Genomic DNA, 7,575 nt, shown 5'->3' on the forward strand with positions numbered 1-7,575 from the left:
AGGAACTAAAATGAAACACCTCACATTTATTTGCGTTAAATTCCACCTGCTTATCCTTGGCCCATTTTTTTTTTTCATTTGATTTTGATCCTATTGTAGTTTTCTTCACTGTCCACTGGACCCCAGTTTTTGTGTCATCCGCTAACTTGGAAAGCATGCCTAACTGAATTGTCATTTTTAATATAGATGTCAAACAACAGTAGACCAGGCAGAAATCCTTGCTACACACAAATTAATATTCACATTGTAGTTTTTTTACAGATATCTATTATAGATTTTTATTTTATTGCTCCTAGCCAGCAAAAATATTTGTTTTACATTGGCATTATAATCCAGCTTAACTTGATTTCTTGTATACACCAATGAAATAATCTGAGCCCATTTTTTTCACTGTTTCTACACACCTGGACACCTGAGATCCATCTTAAATTATTGGCATCGCTACCAGCATGTCATGCTGCCTGTTATGCATAGCACAGACTAAATTGTTTAGGCTAGATTTTTTCCAAGATATATGCCACTAATCTGGCATCATATTTTAGCATTGTTTCAGTTTATTTACTGCAGTACAATTATGATGTGTGCAGATGTGTTAGTTCTCCAGACCTCCATCAACAACACCCGCATAAACACCTTTATTTTCCATACAGTGCGAATGGCCTTACGTTGACAAAAATATATTTCAGCAGCTATTGGTCTATTAGTAGATTTTATCATACTCCTCAGTTGGGTCAGTGATTGCGTTCTTTGACTTTCGTTCATTTTGCTTATCCACCCCCAATCCGGAACTGTCACCTTAATTTAATGTCATGTCGCTAACTTCATAAGTGCCAGTGATTTTCTGAACCAACATCATTTTTTTAAGAGAAGGGATTTATGTACAAGTGCAGACAATCTCTCTCTTCCATCAATTTTCCACTCCTACTTCTGCTACCCCCTTTTTTTCATTTATTTTCCCTTTCTGGATGTGAAACTGTCAGAAACCCTTGTAAAAATCCATTATTGCAACACATCCATCATCCTACCTTCATCAATTTATTTTTTCATCTCCTTGAAAACCCCAATTAGGCTCATGAGGCACAGGTCCCTCACAAAGGATGAGGACTTTCATGTCAGATCATCAATGATGTCGTCCTTCTTCAAACATTGTGGTTTTCCTTCTACCTCCATCAACTGGGCACTCACCCGCATATCCTCCATTAACCGCACATCTGCCCTGGCCCCCTCCTCCCCCACGTGTAACAAGGACAGAATTCCTCTTGTCCACATCTACCACCCCACCAGCCTCCTCATCCAACATATCCTCCTCCGCTATTTTTGCCACCTACTACTTACAATAACATGGATCTCCCAGTGAACACCCATTTCAATTTTGCATCTCATTCTCTTGCCAATCACATCTCTCCATGTTCTCATGTACTGCCAGACTGAGACCAACACTTCATCTTCTGACCGGGCACCCTCCAACTGGATGGCATTAATATCAACTTCTCTGGCTTTCGTGAAAAATCCCCTACCCTCTTCTTTCCATGCATTCATTTTTCTCTCTATTCCTTGTCTCCTTTCGCACAAACACAATAAGCTTGGCCTAGTCCCTTATCACATCCAACTAACATCTGTTTCTGGTTTGGATTCCTCCCCTACTGTTTGAATTCTGAGATTTTCTGATACATCCTGCTTCTGCCTTTTCTGATTTTTCCTTGAAGAAGGGCTCAGGCCTGAAATGTCAATGATTTATCTTTGTCTCCTATAGATGCTGAAAAGACCAGCTGAGTTCCTCCAGCATTTTGGTGGGTTTACTTCCTCACAAAGCCATGCTGACTATCCCTAATAAGATTATGCTTCTCCAGATGCTTGTAAATACTGTCCCTAAGATTCCTCTCCAATAGTTTGTCCACACATAAGGCTCACTCGTCTATAATTTCCAGGACTCCTCTATTACCTTGCTTGGTGATGAGTGATGTTCTGCAGGGATCTGTTTTGGGACTCCTGCTCTTTGTGATTTTTGTGTCTAAATGAATTGGATGAAGAAATGTGGCAGTGGGTCAGTAATGTTGCAGATGATAGGAAGTTTGGAGGTGATGAGGATAGTGAAGAAGGTTGTTGTAGGTTATAGCACGATACAGACAGGATGTAGAGATGGGCAGATGGAGTTCAATCCAAAAAAGCGTGAAGTGATGCACTCTGGAAGATCAAACTTGAAGGTGCCACATATGGTTAATGGCAGGATTTTGAGCAGTGTGGAGGAACAGATGGATCTTGGTCTCCAAATCCATAGATCACTCAAGGTTGACAAATGAGCTGATAGTGTGATTAGGAAGACATATGGAGTGCTGGGCTTCATTAGTCATGGGTTGAGTTCAAGAGATGCTTGGTAATATTGCATGTGATTTCATAAACTCTGCTTAGAGTATTGTGTTCAGTTCTAGTTGTCTCATTGCAGGAAAAATGAGGAAGCTTTAGAGAGGGTGCAGACAAAATTTACCAAGATGCTACCTGGATAGGAGAACATGTCTTCTAGAGCAAGTTTGACAGAGATATGGTTTTTCTCTTTGTTTAATTGAGTGGTGGAAAATTTAAGGGAGATGTCAGAGGTAGTTGTTTTTACACAAAGAGAGGTGGGTGCCTGGAATGCATTGCCAGGGGCGGTAGTGGAGGCTGATACAATAAGTTCATTTAAAAGACTCTTAGATAGGCACCTGGACATCAGAAAATGGAGCGCTATGGGCTATGAAGTAGGCAAAGGTTAGATTTTTGTCAAATAGGTTAACCTAGGGCTGAAGGGCCAATCCTGTACTGTAATATTTTATTTTTCTTCAATGCTGCTGTTTCTAATATCAGAAACAACTTTTTGTATTTCATATTGTCAAGGACATTATATTTTCTTCTTTGGCTTGGCTTCGTGGACGAATATTTATGGAGGGGGTAAATGTCCACATCAGCTGCAGGCTCGTTTGTGGCTGACAAGTCCGATGCGGGACAGGCAGACACGATTGCAGTGGTTGCAGGGGAAAATTGGTTGGTTGGGGTTGGGTGTTGGGTTTTTCCTCCTTTGCCTTTTGTCAGTGAGGTGGGCTCTGCGGTCTTCTTCAAAGGAGGTTGCTGCCCGCCGAATTGTGAGGCACCAAGATGTACGGTTTGAGGCGATAACAGCCCACTGGCGGTGGTCAATGTGGCAGGCACCAAGAGAATTCTTTAGGCAGTCCTTGTACCTCTTCTTTGGTGCACCTCTGTCACAGTGGCCAGTGGAGAGCTCGCCGTATAATACGATCTTGGGAAGGCGATGGTCCTCCATTCTGGAGACGTGACCCACCCAGCGCAGCTGGATCTTCAGCAGCGTGGACTCGATGCTGTCGACCTCTGCCATCTCGAGTACCTCGACGTTAGGGGTGTGAGCGCTCCAATGGATGTTGAGGATGGAGCGGAGACAACGCTGGTGGAAGCGTTCTAGGAGCCGTAGGTGATGCCGGTAGAGGACCCATGATTCGGAGCCGAACAGGAGTGTGGTATATCTACTTGTGACTTCCCAGTATATCCTTGGAGGGTCCCAGTCTCTAAAACCAAGATGAACCTGAAATGAGGTTTCCCTTCTGAAACAATATTTGCAGATACAAACTGATGATTTTCCTCTGATAACCAATGTATTAGCACATTGCTAACAGATTACAATTCCCCTCTTTATTATACAACAATGGTCATTTGTTTTCAATCAATTTTGATGAATACCAGATCTCCTTCTGATTCCTTATACTACTTGAGTGTTTAAATTACCCATCCCAAGGGACTTGTCCACCTTGCTCAGCCAATTTCATTTTATTGATGTAAAGGTTCACAGGTTAGATTTTTAGCTTCAACACCTGGAGAGTTTCGGGGCACATTTGCACACCTGCTCTTGAGATCAGTAAAATGAGTATCAGGAGAGCTGTTCACAGGTCTGGTCTTTCACCCACCAGTTCTGATGTAAGGTTGTTGACCTGGAACATAGATGATTTTAATCCAAAGCAATGGGTTTTCACAGTGAGTGGAGGATTAACATGAGAGTGTCAAGCAGTGATCAGGAAACCCCAGAGAAGAAGTGGGTTAGTTATTCACAGCTTATGAATTTACCTCAAAGAACACGTTTCCTGGAACTCCCTGAAATTTGCCATGAAGCCCTGGTGAGAACAGAACAATGAACTTCGGGCATAAGCTGGTCAGTGGGAGGAAAGTAGAGAAAGACAAAGATGCAGAGAGTTGGGAGATCAATACCTGGTGTTGCATGGGAAGTCAGGCACGCTGTAACAGCCTTCAACTACATGCCCCCACACGCCTCTCACATCCCAACATACGGCCATCCATAGCTACCCATAATGCCTTCCTTGATCATGACCTGTTTCAGTCAGCATCCTTAATGTGGGATTCTCCAAAATTATCAGCTGTATATCCTATCTTTTACATGTATATAAAGGGAATTTAGCACTCAGGAGAATGTAGAAAAGCAATGTTTTAATGGGAGTTCTTTCCCTCTTCTTAATGTTCTTGACTGGAGTATTCAATATGGTTTCATCAGAGATAGAGATCTGCTTCACATCATGGAGGTTAAGTATCTGTGGAGGGGAGATAGTTATCAGGATCCTAGGCAATTCAGAAGTCATGGGTTGGGAAGCAAAAGTATTGTGATGCAAGCCCTTCTTTATATGGACAGGCTTATCACAGCTTTCTCACCTGTACTAGCCAGCAGTGCAACACCATGCATTTTCTTGCAGGTTAATTGGGCTGATCAATTTTCCCCCACCCTCCTTAATCTCCTTCTCCCACCCTCCTGTCCCTCCCTCCCATTACCCTCCTATATTACTCTCCCTCTCTTCCACCCTTTTGTCTCTCCCCCTCCTCCACCTGTCTCCACTCACTTTCCCATCTCTTCCCCTTTTGCCAACCTCCCATCTCTCTTCCCCCCACTCTCCCATCTCTCCTTCCCCCCACCTTCTCATCTCCTTCCCCGTACACGTCTCTCCTTCCCCCACCCTCCATTCTCTCCTTCTCCCCAACCACCCATCTCTCCTTCCCCTATCCCATGTCTCTCCCTACCCACACCTCATGTCTCCCTCACCCACCATCCTTTCTCCCTTCCCCCCCCCTCCCCCCTCCAGTTTTAGTGCTGATCGGAAAACCTCAAACTACTTCTGGCACTGAATACAGAGAGCACCTGCAGCCAACACACTCATGTCCCTAATTGCTCTTTATTTGAGAGAGCAGTTCTGGGACAATCACAGTGATAGGTCTGGAGAAACCTGTAATCCAGGTATCAGTTTCCCTTCCCTGAAGGACTTTCATGAACCAGATGGGGTTTTACAACCGTTTACTGTTAGAGGGTCCACAAGCTTTTGTCGAAAAAATGTAAATTTATTACTTTCTTGAAATTACATTTCCTATCCGCCTTGGTTGGATTCAGACACTTGTTTCAATTACTGCTGCAGAACACTGGCTATTAGTTCAGTTACTAAAACTACTACACTACTGCCACCCCATTCAATCTCATTCATTTCCCACCAATGCTGCATAACCTGCTGATCGTTTTCAGTTTTAATTTCCAGCAGGCGCAGCTCTTTACTTTTGTTCCAAATTAATGTACAGAAAATTATGTCAAAAACCTATCTCCATGGGACTGTTTTGCCTAATTGAGCATTGTGAGCAGTTTTTGACACCCATTATTGAAAGAACATGGCGTGCTGAACAAGAGTAGTGGATATTTATTAAAATTATATCACAAACATACACATTTCCAAAGATAATGTTAAAAAGTTGGGAACAAGAATGTAAAGAATTTCTAAGATGGTAAATGCTGAAAGGTGATGAGGGAATTGATTAGAAGGGAGCAAAGCTTATCACTTAGCCCATTACATTATATCGTGAAAAGAATGTTAATAGAAAGAGGGAGCAAATGGGGTTAAAGGAAACATTCAATCCAATCACCTTATAGATTCAGAAGTTCATAGGGAGCCAGTCTCTGGTCTTCCACTAAACTAGAGCGCCATCCAGTGGCCAACAGCAACCAAAATTGTTTTTTAGTAAACTTTAAATTTTAGATTTAGTCATATAGCCCAGGTAACAGGACCTTTCAGCCCATGAGCCAGTACCAGCTAATTATACCCAATTGACCTACAACTACCAGTTCTTTTTTTGAACAGTGGGAGGAAACCAGAGCACCCGCAGCCACGGGGAGAACGTACAAACTCCTTAGAGTCAGCGCCAGATTTGAACCTGGATTGCTGGTGGCTGTAACAGTGTTTCACTAACTGCTTCGCTAACTACTTCTTCCCCTAGAAAAGGTTTTAGTGCAAAGATAAAAAAATAAAATCTTTTTCACAAGCATTACACTAGCATGCAATTGAATTATATTCCCTTTTACACAAAAAAATAATGGAAATTTGAAATAAAAAGAGAAAATTTTTGATCATCGGTGGAGAGAAAAACAGAGTTAATGCTTCAACTTATTAGTGCCTGTGAAAGTTTATTTAGTTGTTTGTGTCACTTCAATAGTTATGTGTGTGGGATGAAAGTATCTGGTCACTGAAAACTGAAAATTTCACAATGCACTAAATTTTGAAACAGTCTTCAAAATTAATACTAATTCCAGAACTGAGACAAATGCATTCAGCAGTTGAGCTGATGCAAAATATGTCGCCAGGACTTTCAATATGCAAAACCTCTTCAATGAGCTGCCACTCCACTTTTCACTACTACCATTTATCAAATAACATCAAATATTTTCAACAGTGCTTTTAGCAAAAGGAAACATGGCTTCATTCTAAGTTTAAACTTTAAAATTTTACATTTTAAATTTAGACATACAGCAAGGTACCAGGCCCTTTCAGCCCATGAACCCATGCTGCCAAATTACTGTACACCCAATTGATCTATACCCACAATACATTTTTGAAGAGAGGGAGGAAACCCATGCAGACACAGGGAGAACATACAAACTCCTTGCAAACAGCACTGGATTCGAACCACGGTCACTGGTTGCACTAACCGCTATGCTAAATCTGTCGCCCTAACAATAAGACTTGCAACTTTCATAATCTCAGATCTTACTTTACAAACAATGAAGAACTTTGCTTATAAGGAGCTCAATGACCAATTTGAAAAATGGCAAAGTACAATATAACAATGAGCAAATGTGGGAAAACCTGCATTGGAAGAAAGAATCAAAAAGCATATGATTACTTATACTGATTGAGACTACAAAATGTTGCAATGCAAAGAGATTTTGAAACAGAGAAAGGGATCGTTAATGGAATGTTGACCACTTTTTGTAAAGAGTATGAAATAAAAAAAAGGGGGGTAGATTAGGTGAAATATTACAGTGTTGGAGAGACTGCAGATTTCCAGATTTAAGGAAGGATATGCATTCTTTGGAGATAGCGCAGGGAAGGTTTGTGACGTATATCCCTGAGGCGAAGGGGTCAATGTGTGAAGAAAGGTTGAGCAGGTTGGCGAAGGAAGAATAAGAGGCAATCTCGTTGAAGGGGTTTGAGATCCTGGATGCTCAGAGGCAGTTTCCTAGTTTTGCAAAAATGAGTTGTCCATTTCAGA

The sequence above is a fragment of the Narcine bancroftii genome, chromosome 9, assembly GCF_036971445.1.
Source record: "Narcine bancroftii isolate sNarBan1 chromosome 9, sNarBan1.hap1, whole genome shotgun sequence".
Lineage (NCBI taxonomy): Eukaryota > Metazoa > Chordata > Chondrichthyes > Torpediniformes > Narcinidae > Narcine > Narcine bancroftii.